The 25022-nt window shown below is 44.4% G+C and overlaps 1 long non-coding RNA gene across 2 annotated transcripts; it reads right to left on the minus strand.

The window, feature by feature from the left end:
• Positions 1-14651: 14651 nt before the first annotated feature.
• Positions 14652-15840, minus strand: LOC105745169 (uncharacterized). Of its 2 annotated transcripts, none has more exons than XR_011646131.1 (2): positions 15436-15840; positions 14652-14957 (listed from the first exon to the last, which is right to left on the minus strand). It is a non-coding gene; the product is annotated as an uncharacterized lncRNA (long non-coding RNA). The 2 variants fall into 2 exon arrangements; XR_011646130.1 differs by having other exon boundaries at positions 15432-15840.
• Positions 15841-25022: the final 9182 nt, after the last annotated feature.

Genomic DNA, 25022 nt, shown 5'->3' on the forward strand with positions numbered 1-25022 from the left:
TTTTGATATGGTACTGAATTGCAAGTGAATTCACTTTATATCAAATGTTAATGTTAAGTGTTCTCTCTTTCTAAAGTTTGTAATGGCTGTGGGGGCAGTCATGCTGAAGATGATATATATAGAACTTGTGGGTCAGATTAATGAGTTTTGTGCCTCTGTTTGTGTCAGCTCAATGCTGGTGTTGGAGTTGTGTGGTTATGTAAAGTGGTGGAATTTTGGAATTTGGTTGAGCTGGAACCCTCTTTTGCCATTGACAGAGCAGTGCATAGACTGTAGTTTGTGAAGCAAACCCCATGCAAAACCATGTACTTTCAGGCTAATTTTAGCAACTTCTTTCCCCTCCTCCCATTATCTTCTTTCCACTCCTCCCTGGGAAGGGGGAGCAGCTTGCCCATTTGCAGTCAGTCCACACCTTCTATTTATAAGCCACATTCCTATCAAGTCATTGACCAAACTGGAAGGGGAGAGGTATGGGAAATATCTATCTTTGTAAGTCTATGCTTTGAAATGTTTAAAGCTCTAAATGGGTAAAATACCTTGGACTGAGGAAGGAGGCTATTGCTTGAATACAATAGACCTCTAATTACCTGATAGCCCTTTTGAAGGTTTGGATAAATGCAGTCAACAGTGAGGGTCCTAAAACTACAGGGAAAAAAAAGGTATAAACCTCAACTTCAAAATCTGTGTTTGGCATTTTTTAAAAAAAGATTTATTTATTTATTTCTCTCCCCTTCCACCCCCTACCCCAGTTATCTGTTCTCTGTGTCTATTCGCTGTTTGTTCTTCTTTGTCCACTTCTGTTGTCAGTGGCATGGGAATCTGTGTTTCTTCTTGTTGCGTCACCTTGCTGCATCAGTTCTCCATGTGTGCAGTGCAATTCTGGGGCAGGCTGAACTTTCTTTAGCACTGGGCAGCTCTCCTTACGGGGTGCACTCCTTCTGCATGGGGCTCCCCTATGTGGGGGACACCCCTGTGGTGCTTGACTCTCCTTGTGCGCATCAGCACTGTGCATGGCCCAGCTCCACACGGGTCAAGGAGGCACGGGCTGTGAACTGCAGACCCCCCATGTGGTAGACGGACGCCCTATCCACAGGGCCAAGTACACTTCCCTAATAAGTTTATTTAAATGTAAGGTAGCTAGTCTATGAGGTTGTGATTAATTGTAAAAAAGTTTGTGAAAACATCTTCCAAACTGAAACATCTAAACAGTTCTAGTTCTAGAAGTCATTGGAACTAAAAACCTAGGTTGGTATTGATGGCAAAAGGTAACCTTGGGGTAATAAAATCTGTCTGAAAGTCACCGCTAGGTGCATTGTTAAGTAAATGGTAATCCAATGTCCTCTTTTAAAAAACAGGCAATTCAAAATTATAATTAAGTTTGTTTCTTTCAGAATGAACATCATATTAACCATATGAAAACTTTATCCAGATTCATGCAGAATGCCAGATCCATCTTCCTCAAGTCGAAATAAAGTAACAAACTTTTTACACCTTGTTCAGTGCTGGAAAGAAATCTTCTTCTGGAAGAAAATAAGGCTTGCCTGATTGTGGAGAAGAAAAGGATTTATTCTCAGTCTTGCAAGAAGGGGCGCACAACCAGAAAACGTGGCTGGCATGCCTAACAAAGAAAAGTGACACTATTTATACCCCTAAGCCTGGCATGCAATCCTTTCCTCTGTTTCTCCATAGATTGGATACTTCAGAAGTTACAGCTTATCTGAGAAGATCAAACTTTCCCATGCAAAAGTTTGTGATTCAGAGCTTCCCCCATCACATTCCAACCATTTTATTTTTTACCTGCTTCCCTTTGCCAAATAAGGAATGGAATTTAGTGCTGAATTGGTATTGACTTGGCTCTTTCTTGGGCATCTTTTTGACTGCCTATAGGGCTGGCTTAAACTGGTTTCTTTTGTTCCTGCTTAACCCAGGAGTGGGAGACTGAGGCAGTAGGCTGCCAGGTTACAGTAATCAATATTTTCTTCCTTTATGTGAAAACTAAACTCGTCTTCATTTCTTACAATTGCCCGTCTTTCTTTTAAACTCTTTTTAGTTTTCACATGTCCATTCTTCAAATTTTCTAAGCGCTATCTCACACTCTTCATAGTAAGAATCTCCTTCTTTAAGGGCGTACAGATTATTTTGCCTACACTGTATGGGCATTTGTTTGATTAGGGCAGTTTCAATGAGTCTTTGAACTAGCCCTCATGCACAGGGAATGATACAGAATCCGACTGTTGTAAGCCCCCCGCTGAGATAATGAGGGAAGTTAAGATAGACAGTGCAACCCCTTTCCATTTTCCAAACCAATTTTCCAGCCATCCTGTGAGTGAATTACTAATGCCAGAATTCTCTGCTAATTCCTCAGATAGGGCTGTTAGGCCTTATAAAGGTTTAGATTTCAGGGGCAGTGTTATTAGGGATGAATGTACAGCAACTACCTCCAATCATAACACAGACTCCCCCTTTCTCAGCTAGCATCCTATCTAAGGCCATTCTATTTTCCCATGCCATTCTGCTGGGAGCACCTAACTGTTCTGCAATTCCCTGAACTGCATTCCTGGTATAATTAATAAATCCCTGTTGATTGTAATACATATAATTAATCCAGTCTACATTTTTATTAATGGTGATCCACCAGAACAAGAATGACTGAAACCCCCCTGCTACCTGATTTATAGCCTTAAATTCATCTGGGAGTCCTTGAGGAACTCCCATATTGTCTAAATAGATCCACTCATCAAAAGAACCAAGGAAACTTCCTTTCTTGCTCCCTCAGAGGGATGATATTCTTGCATCTTTTTCAAATGGCAAGGTGAATGGGATAGCCAATCGGACCAGAGCACAGGTTCTTCCCCACCTCTCAGGCAGTATTGGTTGGAGAACACCCTTTCCACAGTACCACCACAGGTCTCCTCGAGGTCTGAACAAACTGGAGAAATTGTCAGTACGATCACTGCTTACATTCCACACTTGTGTATATGAGGCCATTGTTCCAAGGTCCTGGAAACCTTTCCCCTGTCTAGAGAGACATGCAGAATGATTTCCTGGGCCCAGATAAGAGGCAGATATGGCCTTGATGTATCCAATTTTGACTGATGCAGAGAGAGGACAACGTACTACAATTTTCACCAGGCTTAGCATTTTCTTGCTTTTCCATACCAAGCGGAAAGGGTACAATTTAAGCTGTGGGCTGGCCTGATGCACGAGCATAACAGTTGCTTTTGTTTATACTCTGGACTGTATATTTGATCCATTCAACCCAGGCACTTTTGTCCCTATATCCTGTCTCCATTTCTATGGTTTGCTTTAAATCTTCTGCCTTAAGTATCCTAACTGCTTTGGGATCATTTTGAATTGAGGAACTGGCCTTTGGTGAGTTTTCCTGTGGTCTTTCTGAAGGGTTAGTAGAGAGGGCATTGTCGATGTCATGTCTACAGGGGGAGGAAGGACACCCATATCTTTACCTGTAACATCTGGTCCCATTCCATATACTCTATTGACAACTTGGTCCCTACCACTGCTCCCAGCTTCCAGTTTGTCTGCTTTCTTAATAGTTACTACTACTGAAGGCTTTTGCAGTCTGGTGGGGTGTTACCTTTATAAAAGGTTACCTAAGCCTTTAATGGCCTTGAACTTGGTGAGACCCATCCCTATTCATGGCCCATCCCTTAAACTGGGTAGTCCACCATATATCATCCCAGGAGGGGAAAGGAGGGACTTGACTAGGCATTCCCCACAGCTCTGGGCATAGGTATTTATTTTTCCCACTCAGCCAGCACTGGTGCTCTAAATTCCCACAGTCTATTATTTGGCAGGCATCAAACTGCGCCATCTGGGATTCCAGACCTTCAGTCACATTTTTAACTAATTTGATGGGGCTAATTGCTTCTTGGGTTTGAAACATCATGGCTAGTAAGATTATTTTCATCTGTAAATTAAGGTCTGAGTTTCTCCTTTGGTAGTCTGATAGGATGGGGGCCATTGTTGACTAGGACAATACACACCTCAATTCCCTTCCCACTGCCCCCCAGTCATTGTTTTTTCAGTGTGATCTTTAAGGGATCTGGGGCAGAAATTATTTTCCAAGACTCAGACGAAGTTGTTGGGAACGTATTGTCCAGTTGAGGTACTGGTCCCTTTACTCGAGTGTAATGAGTCCAGCCTTTTTCTGCCATTAGGACTGCTGTTTCAGTTGTCAGCAAGACTTGATAAGGTCCTTCCCATGTCGTTTGGAGTTTGGACTCTTTCCACGACTTGATTAGGACCCAGCTGCCAGGTTGCTGTTGGTGGACTGCAAATTCAAGAGGCAGTTTGAGCCAGCAAACCCTGATGTCTGAGGGATGACAAAGTAGAAGTCAAGGACAGTATATAATTTTGAAGAAAGAGATCCTTCAACTCAAAGGAGGGGAGTTCTCCAGGCTTCCCAGGGAAGGGCAGACCAGAAAGCATTTCATAAGGAGAAATTCCCAGTTCCCTCCTAGGGGCAGTTTGGATTCTTAACAGACCTACTGGTAAACATTTACCCCATGGTAATTTGGTTTCTAAGACCAACTTAGAGAGATGTTTTCTTAAGGTTTGGTTCATTCTTTCCACTTTCCCTGAGGATGGTGGGTGCAGGGTGTATGGAAATTCCATGTGACACCTAGACCCTGCATAATATTTTGCAATACTCTGGATGTAAAGTGACTACCATTGTTTGAATCTATGTTTTCTACTAACCCATATCCAGGAATGCTTTCTTCAAGGATAATTTTTGAAGTCCCTGATGCTGTAGCTGAAGCAAGAGGGTATGCTTCTACTCACCCTGTCAGGTGATCCACAATTACCAGAACATACTTTAGTCGACCTACATGAGCCAATTGAGTATAATCAACCTGAATACTCTGGAATGGTCTGAGACCAGGCTCTCTACCCCCTGGCACTTGCTTCCTTAAGACTTTCTGATTAACTTTCTGACAGATTAGGCATGGTTCACTTATTTGTGTCGCTATAGTAGAAAGGCCCATACACCCAAAATGCTTGAGGATGAGGTCATACATGCCCTCTACTCACCAGTGACTACCTTGGTGTAAAACTGCTAGTAATTCCCTCATTATTTGCTTATTCAACAACTGCTGATTGTCTGGGAGGAGCCACTTCCCTTGGTTATCTAAGGTGGCCCCAGTTGTTCTAGTTCTTTTACTTCCTTTTCAGAGAATACAGCGATTCCAATTTCTTTGGGGATTGTTGGAGATTTGGACCTGAAGTGTATCAGGAATGAAAGAAATAAAAAAGGAGAGTGAAAGAAAGAGAAAGAAAGAAAAAGAAAGAACAAGAGAGCTGCGATCAGGGGGTCTGCGAGTAGAGACTCATCAGACAACTTTATTGTTTACAAGGAGCTCTCTATATACCCCAATCTACATGATAACAAGCAGGAACATGTAGCCTATGTGAGAACAAGGAGCAACACATAGCCTATGTGACAACAAACAGTAACATGCAGTTAACTGTCAGAATTACCCATAGTCTAAGGAATTTTTAAAAATCTCATCTGAAGGTACAAAGTCTATGTTTTCTATTCACTACAAAAGGTATGTGCTCATCTTTTCTTTCAGCCTTTAACTGCTTCATCCCATTTGACGGGAACTCTTAATTACTGCATTCCTGAGAGTGCAAGCATAGCCATGGAGACAGCATTAGCATGGAGACAGCACGTCTCTCCTTGTGAGGCCACTGTGCCTCAGTTTCCAACATCTCCCCTTTTTGTTTTAGTCGAGGTGACTGTGCCTGTCTTAGGTTGCCCTCCTCTGAGAGTCTTACCCGTCATTGACTACCAGCCAAGCTCTTCGACTAGGGGAAGTGTTTGAAGTGCTTTTCCTAGAACCAGATTATTCACATGTCTCTTGGCTATTATGCTTTGCAATGTTCTTCAAAAGCAGTGTCCAGCACAGGCAAGAATCATGAGCAACAAAACAAATATGATTAACCCTATTCCTAAAGCTGACAGGAAATGCTGTGATTTCCACCAAGTAACTGGGTTAAATTTTGTAATATGTGAATCATATCTGAGAAAATATCCTTGATATTGGCTACATGAATTTGATTTTGAGACATTTCTAATATTTTTCTTTGTAATTCAATTATTTCCTGAGAGATATTACTTTTCTGGCCTAGCAAACGATTAATCTTTTTTTCTATATCAGATGAATTACAGGCAAGAGGAGTAATACAAAAGTGGCTTTCATTCCAATCACATTTCAATCCCCTTAACAAGTTTCAATTATACAATTTATCTCCAATATGCAAAACAGCTATTTCTAAATCATTAATCCGATTATTAAACTGTTCATCAATGTGTTCTTAGCTATGCCACCAATCACTAGCATTTTTATGCCAATCGTGCATGTATTATTGAGTCTGAACAGTCTCATGCAAAGTGTCAGCAGCAGTTGCAGCAGCTCTGATGATTCCAATTAGTCCCATTATACTAATTATTAGGAGTCCAATAAATCTTTTTGTCAATTTCATGATTTCTTGCGCCATGTGTAGCAATAGCTGACTTTCACGTGATGACTGCCATATTCGGTTCATTTGCATGGGAATCCATATACCTCGTCATCTTCTGGCTATTGTGATGGTGTCTCAATCCTGCAACACACTTTCTGACAGATAAGTATACAAGGCACCATTTTTATAAAACAAGGCATTATCTTTTATAGTTATTTTTCCAATAATGAATATGAAAGGATCCCTGACACATGCTTTCAATGGATAGATTTGATTTAATTGTAGATATTAACCTGTTTGACTGTAATTATCAATCCATTCATAAGCAGGGGCAATTCCAAGAAATACTTTCCACAAGTTTTTATGTATATTAAGACTATAGGTGTCATTAATTCAAGGGGTTGGTAAACATTTTCCTTTACATTTCCAAACAGTAAAATTGTTAGTATATACCACTTGTTCACCCAAGAATAGAGATTCTGAAAAAGGAAATTGCATATGTCTAACTTGTTGACCCTTGTTAAGTCCATACCATATAAATCTACCATTATATTCTTTGGGGGTCTCCATAGAAGCACTTTCCCTCACTATTCAATAGGAATCATTAAAAATGACAGATCCTCTTCCTATATGGCATTCCTGCCATCCCTCTTTTCAGGTTTTTCGGGTGGACAATTATAAATTTGCTTTTCAGTTACTGAAGAATTATATGAAGGAAACAAAGTTATGAATAATTTTGTACCTTTATTTGTCATGGTAACCATAGTCCAATTTTTTGTTGGAATGCAAGGGCGAATTTTTTCCAATATATAATGGTGTATGATCAAAAGGAAGGATAAGATTATATATTTCCTCCCTTCTTCATCAGGTTTTAAGGATAGTCTGTCATCTATAGGCCCAGGAAACACATGCATTTCATTCACAAATATAGGAAATGATGGGTCTCTCCATGTTTCTACCTGGTTGGGATGTACAACAAAGGGCTTACAGTTTGATTGTCTACTTAACAAATATTAGTGGTAGAAAGAATGGGGACCTCAAATCCTTCTCCTTTTACCCATGAGACTGTAAGGGAACTTCCAGAAAATTTGGTTCCTCTGGGGAAATAAGTCACAGAGGATCAGGCTGTGCCAGTGTCCACAAGAAATGTAATTTTTTTATGACATGGGCCCACCGTTAGATTTACTAAAGGCTCCCAGTGGGCTTTAGAAGTGAGGAGCCTCAGACCCCCTGAATGCTCAAAATTCATGAGGGGAATTACCGGACTCTCTTTCATTAAACTCCGGCAATCCCTTTTGAAATGACCCATCCTCCCAGTCAGAGCACCCTGCAGAGCCTTGCATTCTCCTTGTCCCCTTATCTAAATAAGACCAAGTTGCATCTTTATCTTGCCTCTGCCTATTCCCTCCCTGACCCATCTCCAGTCTTTTTCTTACCATTTGATCGACTTTGCTAATCACCACCTTTGCTTTCTGTTTCTGCTTTTCCTTCTCTCTTCTTACAAACACTTTCTGGGATTCTCTCAATAACTCTTCCAACGGCTTATCCATCCATCCTTCTTTTTTCTGAATCTTCTTCTGAATGTCAGGCCAAGAACCTTTTACATAGCTGACTTTTAACATTCCCTGAGCCACAGGATCTTCAGGGTCCATCCCTGAATATTTCCTCACTTGTTCCTTCAATCGTTGCAGGTAAGCAGAGGGCATTTCATGCTTCTCCTGGGCTACTTCAAAGGCCTTCTTCAAGTTTTGAGATTTGGGTATGGCCAATTTGATCCCCTGTATAATGAGGTCTCTAAAATCTTTCATTTGTGTTCTGTCACCCAGGTCATTATGATCCCAATTAGGGTCTGTGTTTGGGAACTTCTGTTCTATTGCCATCACCCCCTGTCCAGGTGGATGCTGCCTGTCCCACTCCTTCATAGCTGCCCTCCACACCATTCCTCTTTCTTCTCCCGTAAAGAGGATATTCAGTATGGACATAAGTTCAGGCCAGGTGTATAATCTAGGACCCAGGAATTGATCTACTTGTTCAGCCAGCCCCACTGGATCTTCCATTAGAGATTTCATCTCCTCCTTGAAGTTCCTTACTTCAGTACTTGTCACTGGGGCATTGACATAGCCAATCTCCCCTGGCCCCATTGGTACTTCTCTCAGCGGATACAACGGCTGAATGAAGTTTTCTTTTTTCACTCTCTTCTCCTCAGATGCTCTGGCGAATGGAAAACTGTGTATATCTTTCTTACACTCTTCCAGTTCTTTCCTCAGCTGTTGGTGGGTGGTAACCGGTGCAGCTGTTGACCCTGCTTGATTCTCCAGTTCCCAAGGGTTTAGAATGGGTTCTATTGGGCCCTCCATGTCTAATGACCCTTTTCCTGGGAGGGGAGGGGGAACATGTGGAGGAGGGAGATTAGACAGGGGGTCCCAGGCTTTAGTTTCTACAGCTTTTGTTTCTGCAGCCTTAGTTTCCGCAGCCTTAGTTTCTGCAAGCTTAGTCTTGGAGCCTGGATTTTCAGCTTTCATAGGATAGAAAGTGGCCCCCTTTCCCTTTAACCAGCACATGGCATAGTCAGACTCTTCTTTGGAGAAGGGTATTTTTCCATTAACATACAGGACAAGGTCAGCACAAAGCCAATCCTCATCTGACCCATATTTTGGCCAGAATACACCAGGCAGTAAAATACTTTCCTTGGTCCAGATACAACAGCAGTATTGAATCATTTTCTTCTTGTCTTTTCCCTTGGTCCAATCACTATCGGTCCAATGCCTTAACATCCTCCCTAGTGGAGTATCTGGAGGAATGTCTCTGGGGGATCCTGCACATACCCCCTTCTGCTTTTTCCCAGTTGACCGACTGCCTCTATTTCCCATTCTGAATCTTGTCTGGGTCTCTTTCTTATGAATCTTTTGCTTTGTCCGTCTCTGGCCCTTTCCCTCAAGGGAGAAGGGAAATGTGAATCGGGACTCTGCACTCACTTCCCACCGTATGTCACAATTCTCAGGCACATACAGTGAACCTCAGACTCATTAGAATTCCCATCCACCAAGGTAATATTTAATAGCCTTTCTTGTTACCTTGGTCCATGCATGGAGTCACCTGGCCAACGAGAGGAAGATTTTCCCTTCCCTTTTTCTGGTCCACAATAGGCAGATCTAAGCGTCTGTTCTTGGGCCTCTTGGCTGCAAGAAGTGGGGCCCCTGCCGGTGGAGTCCAAGACCACTTAAACAGTGGGGCGTGCCTTCTCGTCGTCCACTCCAGGGGTCTGCTCTCTGAAGGCTCAGAATCCCAGATGAGCCCCCAAACCTGTTGGAAAAAAATCTTCTTCTGGAAGAAAATAAGGCTCACCCGATTGTGGAGAAGAAAAGAATTTATTCTCAATCTTGCAAGAAGGGGCGCACAACCAGAAAACATGGCTGGCGCACCAAGCAAACAAAAATGCCACAATTTATAGCCCTAAGCCTAGCACGCAAGCCCTTCCTCTGTTTCTCCAGATTGGATACTTCAGAAGTGACAGCCTATCCGAGAAGATCTAAGTTGCCCGCGCAAAAGTTTGTGATTCACCGCTTCCGTCATCACATTCCAACCATTTTAGTTTTTACCTGCTCCTCTTTGCCAAATAACGAATGGAATTTAGTGCTGAATTGGTATTGACTTAGGTCTTTCTTGGGCATTTTTTGACTGCCTATAGCACTGGCTTCAGCTGATTTCCTTTCTTCCTGCTTAACATGGGAGGGGAGACTGAGGCAGTAGGCTGCCAGGTTACATTAAAAAATATTTTCTTCCTTTATGTGAAAACTAATCTAATCTTTGTTTCTTACATTACGGAATGAGTACAAGCCAAGGCCAGCAGGAAGTAGTTACGGAAAAGAGAGCATCGCCCTTCATCACCTCTTTAAGACAAAAGTATAAAGCCTTTAAGGGTAAAATAAAATTAATAGATGGACCTGGAGCCACAGGTAATGCAGGTAAATGCCAGTGGCCCCCAGGCTATGGGTGGGAGGCTGTTTATCTCTTCGTAGATAAAACTAAGTTGTGCCTGAGGGACAGTGAGAAGGTGCAGCCCTGCCCTTGATAATCATGGCAACCACTCCAGTCCTGGGAAACAATTTAGCAATGCAAACTCTATATACATACCAGTCAGTCCAGAGAGATTCTCAAAATAGGGATGCCGAATCTTAAATAAAATTAAACTTTGCTTCAAGGGGAAATAAAATATAGCCTGTGCTTGAATTCAAAATTATCTAATTCTGTATCCAACTCTGCCTAGAAATTCAATTAAGTAATATAGGCCCTTTAGACTTTGAATGTTCAGAAAGGATGTGTATTCAAAGTTGCATCCAGAGGGAATTTGGGCTATATGTTAATTCAAAACCTTTATGCTAACTCAAAACCTATCTGGTACTCAGGCAAACACTTAACAAAGAAAGTCATTTTTTTTTCATAAAATCACCATGTGACTCCCCACCCTGTGCAAAAGGAACTTGAAAATCTTGTTGCAGCTCGGGTTTTGAACAGACAAGTCCTGAGTCCTGCTGGCCTTACTGAAATCTTTTTCCTTCCCAAGATCATTCCAGAGTCCTGGCCTTTCTATATGCAAATAATTGAATCTCTCTCCATTTCTACAACAGTAAATGAAAAAAAAAAAAAAAGAAAGCATGACTAAACTATCAGGAATTCAAATCCAGCAACATACTAAGAGAATAATATACCATAACCAAAGAGGTTGCTACTCAAGAAACGCAATGATAATTCATCATTAGGAAACTATTAATATGATCAATATGTTCACAGAGTAAAGGATAATGATGAGTATTTTGATAGACATTGAAAAACCACTTGTACAATTCAACATTCAATCCTAATTTTAAAAATACACTCTTGTTGATTTGGAACTGAATGGAATTTTCTTTACTTTATAAGGGGTAATTATCCAAAACCAACAACAAGCAATAAACAATAGTGCAAAACCAGAAACAGTCACATTAGTGGAAGGAAGGAGACAGGAAGGTCTGCTATCACTCCTTCCAGGCAACACTGTTCTGGAAGCTTTACCAATGCAACAACAAAAGGAAAAGGAAAATGTCTAAATTCTGGAAAAGAACAAACATGGTTATCATTATTGGCATAGAATTTCATTTACACAGAAAACTCAATGCAATTAACTAGAAACAAATATGAGAATGAATAAGAATTATGATGTCTATATTGGCTAAAGTGGCTACATATGAGATAGACAAAATTCAATGCCATTCCCTAGTATCCTTATACCTTATTAGAAAATATCATGAACTTCCAGTTAAAAGGGCTAGATTAAATATATACATTCGTAGCTGTTTCCTCCCAGAAACAATTATAATGACAGTAAAGGAATAAAGAAGAGAATAGCCCATAAGGATGAAGACAATGGAAGAGGAATTAACAGAAGACAAGAAATGGCAACAAAAGTTTGGAGGCTAGCAATGGGTAAATGAATGGTAAGTGATTTAGCAGTAATGGGGGGAGTGAGTAAAAAGTGGGACAATCCATGCTATAGAACACTGGCAAGCTCACAACTCACAAGTATCCATTACCTCTAAAGGCAGGGTAGGCTGAAAACAGGAAAACTGTTTATAAGGGTTTTATGGAGACCATTGAGACATACCCATCCACTCCTCTACCTCCCGTAACCAGGCATTAGCCCCTTACAGAAGAGAAAGGAGGTTTATACCAGGAGAGGTTTGCACAGCCAGGCTGAAAGCAGAGGGATTCAGGAGACATCTCTATACCAAATGGTAAAATGCTGTGTCTCCTTACCCCACTAGGCCAGTAGAAGACTGGCAGCTGAGCTTCTATCTTTCTAGCAAAAGACTGGAGGACTCCTTTGTGATGAAACTGACAGACTTCAGAAAAAGGAGCAATAAAGAAAAACATGTAGGAATGTTCCAGCCAGCCACCTGTGGCCCTTCAGTGAAATTCAGCAGTCACCAAGACCTGGCCAAAAACAGAGCTAGAAATTTTTGAAAAAGCCAAAGGGGCTTGCCCCAGGTGATAACAAAACATAAAGGTATAACAATGAAAACAGTGTGGTTCCAATAAAGGAAAAGTGAGCTCAGTGAAATGCAGTCAAGAATCCAGAAACAAGCTCATACAGTTCATATTAGAGTTGGTGTTGGAGAAAAACAGTGCTTACTGGGACACGGAGACTGATATGACCACAGGCAGAAAATTTATTGAGGAGCTCTCCCATCAGAAGGGGTCTGAAGAACAGACTTGAGCCCCAAAACCACCATGGTGGGGGTCTGAAGAGAGACTTCAGCCCACTCCTGGAAGGGGGGGAATTGAATTTTTGAATTGATATGGAACTTTCCTAGGTGGGGAAATGATGGTCAGTGGGAGAGGGTTGAGGGACCCAGTGAGGTGCAGGGGCCAATGGGGAGCCCTAGAGGTGAAAAATTTCCCTTGTATGGCTAGAGGGTAGTGGGATAGGGAGTTAGGCTTTCTTGGAAACCTGGAGGACTGGCTGTTTCTTAGATCTGTAGGGAGTAAAGGGTTTCTTTATCTCCCTTTGACATGCAGGCACTGAAGGTTTTCCTCTCCTTCTGATATGTACACAGCCAAGATCTCTGTCTCCCTTACTCCTGCCTCTACCTGGTTTCTTTGTTTAAACTGCAGGGAAGTGCAATATCCTTAGACATATAGGCTTATGAGGGAGGGGTAGCCTTTCCCCAGTGCATATGATGGTAACTGAGCTACAGCTTGTTAATTACTGCAAACCATTAACACTTGGCTTACCAATTGAGTGAAGAACAGGTTATGATTTAATATTTGAGCAAAAGTAGATGACTATCTCACAATAGTCTCAAAAACAAGTTCCAGGTGATTAACCATATAAAGGTAAAAATAAACAAATATAGGAACTAGAATATAGCAAAGTGTTATTTCAATCCTGGCACAGAAGAGGAGTTTCTAAGATTGATTAAAAAAAAATCGAAGAAGCCATAAAGTAAAAGATTGATAAACATGAGTACCAGAGAATTAAGTTTCTGTTCAAGAAAAGGTATCATCAAAGACAAAATTAGCACTTCTGGTTATGGTGGAATAATTCAACTAGCCCTTTTGCTGCAAGAAATGAGGGAACTGGACAAAATACATGAAATAATTGTTTTTAGATATTGAACAGGCAGAGCAAAACTGAGACAAGGAAGCCTTCCAACCCCCTGCGTTTCTTCCTGGAGGCTCTTTCTGGATGAGGTCGTGCAAGAAGGGGGTTTTCAAATGGGGCATGACAGTCTCGCTGAGCTGAGGCAAGGGCCAAGTGTGATGGGAGCTTCAGGAGACTGAGAGCAGTGGAAGTTTACGGAGGAGGAATGCTGCAGAGGCTTGTCTCCAGAATTCTGCATAGTGTTCCCTGTGCATGCACACAATGGCTATAAGAGAGAAACAAGCAAAAGCCAAGGGGAGGAGCTAGAATCTGGAAGTCTATGGAAGCTTTAAGAAAAAGGAGAGGGCATCTCCAAAAGATAAGGAAGTCCAGCAACCTGAGAATTGTCAGCCAGCCAGAGTGCTGCTGACGCCGGGAGGAAGCAAGTCTTCTAACCTCTTTTACTAGAACTAGTTAGAAGTTCAAAATGCTGATGCATCTGCTTCCTCATGAGCCTTTTACCTAGACAAGGTGAGAATGTCACCTTAGTTCAACCCCAGGTTTTATCCCACTCAGAAATCTGCCTTGAGCAATGGAAACAAGGAACTGATTTAGGGAGAGCATAGCCAATTTTCCTGAGAGTGTATCCAAGACTGTTGTGTTTGGAACAAAGAATGATCCTTCTTTAATCAGAATAAAGTATCATGTCCTAACAGAGATGTGCAATGTCTGCATCAACAATAATGAAATGGAAACAAGAAAAATTCCATTTTCAGTAAGGACCCAAATGTTTTTCCATGTCTTTTTAATAAAGAAAAATGGAACCAAAAAAATTAACAAGCCAAGGGCTTTCATTCATTCAAGTGTTTACTGAGGACCTGCTGGGTGACAGCCTGTGCTGGTTGTGGAGGTGGACACTGAGGAGCACACCAGGGCACACAATTGGTCCCCCTGCTTATGTGGGTCAATGTCTTGAAGTGTGATCAGAACCAGTATCTAGGTTCTCAGCTTCTTCTCAAGAAAGAATTCAAGGACAAGCCACAGATTAATCAGGCAAGCAAAGAATTTAATGGGGTTGAGGAAAGAGAAGGAAAGTATACCTGCAGGGATGCAGGCAAGGGGGGGAAATGCAAAGTTCTACCATGGGGTCCGTGATTTATGGGGGTACAGGACTCCAGGTATGCCCTGATTGGCATGCTTGAGACACAGCAGCGGAACTCTACTAGGTGATCCGATTCCCTTAATGGGTTAGGGGCTGGGTTAGGGGATGCTGGTGGGGGGTGATTGGCTTCTGGCTGCTGTCCATGAGCTCTGCAGGCTGTGCTGACCGCTGGGGATCGGCCTCTGGTCACTGTCAATGAAGCAAGAGGTAACCTGAAAGTGGGTGGAGTGGGGGTGCTGCCCCCCTTGCCCTGTCCCTCTTTCTGCCATGTGATGAGGTTGCCTCCTGATCACAGAGCCGCTGGGTGTGTGCTGTGTGCTGTAAGCTGCAGGGTGTGTGCTTGTTAGCTGCCCCTTCCTAATTTGCCCCTGTGCTCAGCACATTCATGCTAGCCAGCAGGCCAGTGCCTCAGTTTCTCTTGCCAGGCTTATTAGGTTTTTCTACCCTTCCTCCTTAGGTCCCTATCTATCCTGCCTCCAAAGGGTTAAACAACAGTTCAAGGCAGGACACCCAGGAGGCCAAGTGGAAGCCCCAGAGAGCAAGTGGAGGCCAGAGGCTCGCAGGCAGCACAGAGGAGGCCCAGAGCTGGCCGCCGGGAGGGACCCCCCCCCCCGCTCTGCTCTGCACTCAGGCCACATCGTGACCCACAGATTTCTTGCAGACCCACTGGTAGTTGGCATCACAGTATATGTCATTCCACGTCTGCTGAGTATGGACACAGTCCTCCGTGGGCCCGTTCCTGTGCTGCCAGTTGTCCAGCTGCTCCTTGCTCAAAAACCTGGAAATAGAGGGATGTTATTCAGCTAGACACAGGCAGTGGTCCTTGTCCCTGCTATGGCATATGGAGCTAAACTGACGTGGCTCCCCAGTCCCCTTGCAGCCCCAGAACAGGGACAGAGCTGTGATGCCTGTGGACCTGGGTCTGCTGAGGACATCCTGAGTCACTGATGATCCAAGGATGGGGAGGGTGTCTGTGAGGCAGCAAGTTGGGGAGAAGAGAGGGGAGGGGTCTTTCCTTTCAACTTCCACCCCAGAACTCGCACTTCCCTGCAGAGCTGGACCCCTCCCTACACCTTCCCTGGTGTGTCCAGGGTCTAAGCAGCAGCCAGGGCCCCTCGGGGAGGCCCAGCATCCCGTCACGTGACTTTCCCTACCTAGTCCCAGCCCTGGATATGAGGTGTGCTGTCCTGGGACAACATCTGGCCAGAGCTTCTCAGGATGCTTTACAAAGCAGCACGGCCTTTTTCACACCCACACAACAGTCTCAGGAGCACCCTGTGGCCTGGGTGGTCATGTCAACTGAAATGACCAGAGCTAGTGAGGTCTTTTGTTAATAACCTTGACACATCCTGACGCTGACCCCCACTAGATGGCCACCCTGGGCATCGATGGCCTTGGTGCTCCTCAAATCAAATGTGAGTGCCTGGCCTTCCCAGGAAGCCTGGGTCTCCTGCTCACATGCCCTCCACAGCCATGGGATTGACTGACATTAAAATCGAGATTGATCTGCACCTGTGGAGCAGGGGGTGTGTGTGGGGGGTGCCAGTGCCACCCGGGCGCTGCACACCGGCCCTGTCTGCTCTCAGTGCAGAAATTCCCAGGCAAGCATGAACAGATAACAGCAGAAAACAGTGCTGTAATGCGGGACTCGGCGGTTTTGCACAGGAAGCCTTCAGACATATTGTTTCCTCTAATCTTCTCAAAGTTGGGACAAAACTGAACAAACGAGATGAGCTGGGTGCTTTGGAAAAGAAGATACTGAGTAAACCTTCAGAAATTGTTCAATGACGGAATGGAGCAGCATTTGAGAAATATGTAACATCTATTTAGGAATGAAAATAAACTAATCTGAAGCAACTTAATCCAGATTAGTTATTTTAAATTGTGGTGGATAGAGGTTTAAAATGGCAACTTGTAGTAATAAAATGGAAAAGCTACATGTTGCAGCTATACTACTGAAATAAACTTTCAAATGATTGCAGATAAACATAATACAGGGTGTTTCTTTTTTTTCACAGCACTCTGCGACATAGGCTACAGTCTAGTTATTATATTCAGAATTCACAAAATGACCTGAAAATAAAAACTACTTCTAAAAATTATGTAATTCAAGGGTAACATTTTTATCATAAGCCTTCTATAATAGTGTAACTATTGCTTATTATCCTACTAATGAAACATTCAACTTCATTTTAAAAAGTCAAGATTCTGGAAGTGGCTGTGGCTCAATCAGTTGAGCTTCCATCTACCATATGGGAGGCCCTGGGTTCATGCCTCAGGGCCTCCTTGTAAAGGCAGCCTCGCCCGCACATCACCGAGAGCCACTGGCCTGCAAGTGCTATGTAGAGCCGACTCAGCAAGGTGACACAGCAAAAAGGGAGACAAATAGAAACAAAGAAAAGCACGCAGCAAATGGACACAGAGAGCACACAACAAGCAAGCCTCAAGGATGCAGTGGGATAAATTCAAAAATGAGTAGAGAGACACAGAAGAATGCACAGCAAATAGACACAGAGAGCAGACGGCAAGCAAGCCTCAAGGGGGGGGGGATAAAAAAAAATCAAGATTGATGACAGGAGAGGAAGCCCAAACGGACCTGAGGGGCTGAGGGAAAAGCATGCTCCCTCATGGTCTCAGAGTGCTGCCCCGCCACCCGCCTCTGCCCTGCCCTGCTGCTGGCATCTGTCGACCTCCGGGAATCTCCCTCAGTCACTGAGGACAGTGGGGTTTGTTGTCCAGGTTTCCGCCTCCAGTGCAAGATGCTCAGAGGAATTCAGTATTTGTTACCACCTGACAGGAGACATGAAGGTTATGGGCTGTGCCCTCCCCTAGAGGAGGAAGGTCAAAGCACCAAAGTCCCTTGTCACTCACCAACCCTGTCAGAACCACCCCAAGCCCCCAGCTCTGACCTGCTCTTCCTCAGAAGTCACTAATGCCAGGTGAGCTCCTTGGGACACACAGAATTGCTCAGCCTCCTCCAAGACTTCTTGACATCAGAAAAGTAATGCAAGCTCCCCCTGAAGAACTTCCAGCCTTGCAGGAGCAGCCAGAGAAGCTGAGCTGCAGCAGAGGTGGGAGGAGAGACAACCAGGGCTGATGGCGGATGTCCCAGAGCTGGCCTCCCTGAACCCGCCAGCGGCTGGCCACTGAGGCCCATGCCCTTGAGGCTCGGTTCCCCAAGGGCAAGTGCTGCTGAGACCATGCCCCTGTCCCACTACCCAATTCCCCAGGGAGCTGCAGCTCAAGACTCCTGGCTCAGTACTCCTGGGACACTCAGCTCTGCTACCCAGAAAAACTCTCTGCTGAGACACGTGCTTTCTGACCATGTCACTTTATTTCCCATCTCATTACTGCCACCATGCAGTCTCCATCTCAATTCCCACCATCTCTCGAGGACGTTGTCCATCCATCCAGAGTTTCCCTTACTTCCTTGACTTGATCTCCATCCACTCTGGCTGCCCACACCCAGGACTGTCCCAGGACTTCCTCATCACCTGCTCTACCTGCCCTCACAGGTGTCACACACTAAGAGCTCATCCTGTCACCAGGAGCCCCAAGTCTCAGCTCTTTCCTCCCTCCCTGTCACCACATCCTGCTCTTTAGTATCATCTCCACCGCAGCTATTGAAATGGAGCCACAACACTCATTTCTTCATTCATACCTTCAACATTCATACATTCATTGTTCGACATTCCTCAGCTTCTGTGGGCCAGGGACTGTTATAAAAAGACCAATAAGACAGGATTCATGCCCTCGAGGAATTTACAGTCTTGTGAAGTGAGACAGATGTAAGAAGGGGACGGAAGATGCACTAAGTAAATGCCACGTGCAGGTTAGAATAGAGGCATGAAAGGGGGTGTCGTCTCTGTCACCAGAGCTGGGGGGGAGGCTTAGCAAGGGAATCTGGGATAAGATGTTCCTTGAGGTGAGTCTTTAAAAAAAATTGAGGGGGTGGGGAATGGGAAATTAATACTCAGTTGTTAGAGAGTTCCCATTTGGGGCCAAGGAAAATTTCTAGCCAGAAAAGATGATGATGGTAGCACAATATTGTGAATGTATATACTGAAAGAGTTAAAATGGGAGCTTTTATGTTATGTATATGTTACCACAGTAAAAAATTTTTAAGGAAACAGAACTGTAAAATACAAAGTGTGAAGCCTACTCTAAACTATGGACTATAGTTAATCATATGATTATAATAATGTTGGTTCACCAATTGTAACAAATGTACCCACTAAGGGAAAACATTAATCATGGGCAAAGCTCTCTACCTTCTGCAGGATTTTTCTCTAAGCCTACAACTACTGTAACATTTTTAAAAAATTTTTAATCAGAAAAACACTTAAAAAAAAAAAACTGAAGAAGAGTTTGCCAGGGGATCATTTCCAAGAAAAGCCTTCCAGACAGGGGAAATGGCAGGTGCAAAGGCAGGCAGGCACAAAAGGGCATGGCACGAGCTGATCTGTGCAAAACCTGGGGTGTGGCCGGCATTCAAGGGGTGGGAGAGGAGCGTGGTTGGCTTCCAGCACTACATCTTATGCCTGTAAGAAGGAATTTGGATTTTTCCCTGTGAGCAATGGGAGGCCCTAAAGGGTTTTATGGATGGCGCAGATTTGCACTGTAAATATTTCAGCATGGTGCAATGTGCAGGTTCAACAAGAAAAAAAGACCATCCTGCTTGGGCCAGAAACATCCATCAGAACCCAACTGCAAAGATCTCAGGGAGAGACAGACCATGGGGACCACGTGTTCTCAAAGTGTGTTCCCTGGACGAGCAGCATGGCACCTCCTGGGAACTTGGTAGAAATGCCCCTTCTCAGGCCCAGCGCAGACCTACTTTTTCAGAAATTGTATCTGAACAGTCTGAGTTTTAACAAAGCCACATGTGATTCTTATGCTCTCTGACGCCTCAGAACCAGTCATCCAAACCAGGGGTGGCTAAATTATAGCCCATCAGCAGCCTCTTTTTATAAATAGTGTCACAGCAGCAGCCACACCAATTCATTTACATGTTCTCTTCGGTTGCTTCAGCAGTGCAAGACGACAGCACTGAGGAGCCCTGACAGAGACTGTGGTCCACAGGTCTCAATTTTACTATTTGGCCCCTTAAGGAATAGTTAAAGTAATGATACTCCACCCTGACTGTCCATGTTTTAAGACTTCCTGGTGCTCAGGCTGCATCCCAACCAAAAGAAATCAGATTCCTGTACATGAGTCCCAGGCATGTACTTGGGTGACTCCAACGTGCAGCCAGGATGGAGCACCTCTCAGTCCATACTAAAGCAGGAGGGCAGCAGTGGGGCTCGAGGAGAGACAGGAAGGAGGAAAGACTTCCAGGCACTGGTCTGCATGGCCAGTGATTCCTTAGACTTGACTGGAAACACAGGCAAAGAGCAGGGGCTCGGCACTGCCTGCCAAGTCCTCATTTGTCAGCCCCCATCTCTCCAGCAGCTTCTCCCAACCATCCCTTCTCTCCCCCAGCTCCCTACAGGCATCCTCCTCCTTAGCTAGTGACCTCCTATGCCACCCAGAAACAGATGTGGTTAACAGCAGCTCTCGCAGTCTCGTGTTCCCACATCTGCACAGTAGGGTGCTCACCAATTTCCACACCTGCTCCCTTCCCAGCCTCAGAGATTCAAGTACCATCCCAACCCTCTTCAAGGCCAGTCACTCATCGTGCATTTCACTCTCCTCCCTCTCTCCTCCCCTATCTTCAACATCCACCTCTTTGCTGTTTCCTTTCTGTAAACCCCAGGTGAAGCCTGTCTGAATCTGGAGACACTCTCTCAAGTTTACCAAAATATTAGTGGGGGTTTGGGGGAGGGTTCACTTGGAAGTCTTCAAATTTTCATGGCAATACAGATGCTTGTTTTCTCATCTTGCAATTTTTCCATATTTGCCACACTGTTTATAATTAATAGAAACATGTTGTAATGGAGAAATAGATGATGTGCATTGTTTTTTACTCTTCCCCTCATCTCTCCTTCCCTCTCAGATACGTTCCTTGACAGACTCATGTACCTGATCAATTCATACCCAATAACCATGATCTGCTTCCACCGAAACTTCATTTATGACTTTTGAATTGCCCAGCGTCAGTGGATGCTTTTCATTTCTTATTTTACATGGCCTCTCTGGCATGTGCCAGAACTGACCACTCCCGTCTTGAAATTCTCTCCTCTTTTGGCTTTCCCACATGCACATCTCCCAATTCCCCTTTCACACATATCTTTCCCTTCTTGCCTCCTGAAGGTTGATTCCTGGCCCCATTCTCAGCCCTCTTCTGCATCATGCAAACCCCACCACTCCCACTGCTGCAATGAGAACCCACATACCTGGGGCACCCAAGCCTGTGTCTGCAGCCCTGGCCTTTCTCCTCAACTCCAGACAGCCTGCAGGCGATGTCCACTTGGATGTCCCCCAAAGCACCACAGCCAGCATGTATAAATCTTGCTGCTCCTCTTCCTCCTTAATTCCTCAGTTGGGGACCCTCCACGGCCACCCACGTCAGAATCTCAGGGTTCTCCTTAAAACCCTTCAGTGCCCCCACATTTTCTGGAGGATAAAGGCCAAGCTCACTCACAGGCCTTCCAATCTAGCATGTGTCTCTCCGGTCCTGTGCACCCCTCTAGCCCAGTGTTTTTCAAATTGTAATCACCGACCCATTAGTGTGTCATAAAATTGGTTTATCAGTTTTGACAAGCTTTGCTCCTTTTTTTAAAGAATAGAATATAAAATGTCAGAGTGAGTTCATGCAGTAAAGGTTTTACTTTTTGAAACTTGCATAGATAGATTACATAGATGATTAGATAGATAGATGACAGATAAGTAGATTTCCTTCCCCCTTCCACAAAAGGTTCCTTCTCACCTTTCTTGTTGCATCCGCCCTCTCAGTTCCCAGTACTTGTTTCTAACTTAATACCTCTGTCACCAATCCATATGACTTTGCTTACAGGTCTGTGTCCGTCTTGCATCTTGTAACCTTCTCAAGAGCAGGCGTCATGTCTTATTCATCTTTAACCCCCTGACACATGGGAGATGTTCATGAAAGTTTTTTCAGACACATGCTCGAATCCTGCCTACTAGCTTACGTGCGTTACCTGTGTTGATTCATTTGATCCTCCCTGTGAAGCAAATCCTATTGCCCCATTTTGCAAGTGATACTCAGGAAAGGTAAGCAACTTGTTCTGGTTCACATCATTTGTGATAGCTGGAAGTCACAGACAGGTTGTCTACTCCCACAAGCACACTCAGCCATTACCACACACCTCATCACAAAGATCCGGTTTGCCAAAGGAGAAATTTTGTGGAGAGATTATAAGCCACCTGAGAGCAAGGACATAGCTTCTCAGGTCTTCTGTGCTACTGCCGGGGCACAGAGGAGGTGTGTTTATTGGATTTGTTCTCTCTCCACCACCCTTGCCCTTTCCCGGATGGGACTCATGCTTGAGGCTAAAGAGGCTAACGTCCCAGCAACTCTGCCCTCTCCAGGGTGGACCCTCCCTACCACTTACTTTGGTTCCTTTGTAGCTGATCCTGTGAAGCACAGGCTGCACAGAGGGTCTCTGGGCTGTTCTGCTGCTCCTGGATTTTCACAAGTAGCCAGTTGATATTACTCACATTAACTTGTAGCCTCTGGATCTCAGCCTGTGCCTCCTGCAGTCTGTTTTCTCACATGTGGGTCTGGGAATTTAAGACAGCACCCTTCATTCCTTGTTTTAGGGTCTCTAACTCTCCCCTGGCATTTTCCAACTCTGCTCTTACTCCTGGGAGTTCAGCTTTTGTCTGCTCCATACCGCCCTTTGCCATTTGGGTCTGGGCAATGGCAGTTTTCAAATCTCTTTTTAACAACTGAATCACTTCATCAGCACTGTCCAACTGACCTCTTAATAACTGGATCTCAAAAATTGTGTTGTGTACACTGCCTTTTATAAAGGGCTGGGTCTGGGAATTGAAAGCACTTGCATTTCCCAGACCTCCCCAGAGCCTCTGGATCTCGGCATTGGGCCCTTCCAAACTGCTGCTTAACACCTGGTGCTGGGTCCTTAAAACACTGCCACTCCCCAGACTGCCTTTCTAAAGGTAGGTCTGAACACTGGCATTTTGTAAACTCATATTTGTGTAGTGTAAACCTGCCTTTAACACATGAATTTCAGTGTTGGCATTTTCTAGGCCTTGGCTTAACATGTGGAGTGCAAAGCTGGTGTTTTCTGAACTGCTTTGTAAGAAATCTTGGGTCTGGGAATTCAATGGGTTTGCCTCTTCCAGAGCTTTCTGTAGTCCCTGGATCTCAGCATCAGCCCCCTCCAAGGAATTCCTTAACATCTGGGTCTCGATATAACAGGTGCCAGCATCCTCTAGAACTCCTTTGACCATCCGGATGTCAGCACTGGTTTTTTCCAGGTGGCCACTGAGCATCTGGATCTGGGAACAGACATTGTCCACCTTGTACTTCAGCATCTGCATCTCCACAACCCAGGTATGAGAATGCTCTTTACACAGCTGGAGAGCTTCCTGTACATCAGCCACCCTGGCAAAACGGTAGGAATCTTCAGGGGAGGAAATGCAGAGGTTGGCCAAAGAGGCCCATTTCATAGGGAAGCATATAGATCTACCAGCATGTTCTAAAGATTTCCGTGGAGAGATGCCTATACCATGGCCTGTGGCCTTCTTGACCCTGGACCAAACAATAGCCAAAGACCTAATTAGCCATCACACATGAACTAAAGGGCCCAAAGGATAGAAATTCTTGTTTACTGTAAACTAGCTACACCCCCACGCAGATGAGATTGGATTCTTCTGCCAGTGTAAATGAACTTAAAAATAACTCATTATATAATTTAGAGCTGTTGAAGTTTAATTCCACACAAATTTCACCATTAGAAGAGTCATTGAGAAAAACATATGAATAAGGCCCATGTTTAGTCCTGAGCTATATTTGTACACCAACCATTGAGGCTCTTGATTCATCATTGTTACTCCTTGAAACCATGTAGACACAAACATAAATTTTCTGATTGCGAATTCCAGGGGGGAAAAAAACCACAGGAACAAAATAGGTGCTCCTGTCAGAAGGCCCCTGTTCAATCCACAGTGCTATGATGGAGGGGTGCCACACCTTCAGGTCACCCGGGGCCTCTGAGCTGAAATTGCCTCTGAAAGGGCTGGGCACCCCTACAGAAAACAGAGGACAAGAGTCCCTTCAGAGCAATTTGGGGATATGAGAGCCCTGAGTGAGAGATCTTGGCCACCAGGGCCGTTCAAGGAAACTGCAGCCCTTTCCTCTGCAGGGTCTTTCCCAGCAAGCCCACCTGCCACTGCCCCTGGTCTTGCCATCACCCGTGGCTCTCCTCATGAGCAAGGACTCAATTTCACACATCCATGGTCACCACCTGGTTCCATCCTACCCTCAGGATCCATGCCCTATTCCTCAAGCCCTGGCTAGGGGAAGTGGGAGAGCACCTGGCCTTTGGAGGTGTGAGAACAGAACAGGAAGTCAGGGTTGATCTTCAACAAAGAAGCAAAGGCAATTCAGTGGAGAAAGCATAATCCTTTCAAGAGATGGCCCTGGAACAATTGAATAGTAATATCCAAACAAATAAAAATGAACTTTAGGGAAGCAGACTTCGCCCAACAGATAGGGTGACCACCTACCACATGGGAGGTTCTCGTCAAACCCCGGGCCTCCTTGACCCGTGTCGAGCTGGCACATGCGCAGTGCTCATGGGCACAAGGAGTGCCGTGCCATGTAGAGGAGCACCAAGCTCAAGGAGTGTGCCCTGTAAGGAGAGCCACCCAGCATGAAAGAAAGTGCAGCCTGCCCTGGAGTGGCACTGCAACAAGGAGAGCTGACACAAGAAGATGACACAAAAAAAGAAACTCAGATTCCCGGTGCAGCTGATAAGGATGGAATCAGTCACAGAAGAACACGCAGCAACTGGACACAGAGATAAGAAAACTGTGGCAGGGGGGTGGGGGTGGAATAAATAAATAAATTAAATTAATCTTTTAAAAAATTAACTTCAATCCACACCTCATGCCTTTACACAAACACTAACTCAAAATGAAACATTGACCTAAACTTTAAAATTTCTGGAAGAAAATGGGAGAATATCTTCATGACCTCGGGCAAGGCAAGCAGACTGAGAGAAGATATTTGCAAATCACACATTTGAGAAAGGACTTGTGTCTAGAATACATAAAGAACTCTCAATATTCAACAAGATGACACACTCATTTTTTATTTAGACAAGA

This window comes from Dasypus novemcinctus, chromosome 17, assembly GCF_030445035.2.
Source record: "Dasypus novemcinctus isolate mDasNov1 chromosome 17, mDasNov1.1.hap2, whole genome shotgun sequence".
Taxonomy (NCBI): domain Eukaryota; kingdom Metazoa; phylum Chordata; class Mammalia; order Cingulata; family Dasypodidae; genus Dasypus; species Dasypus novemcinctus.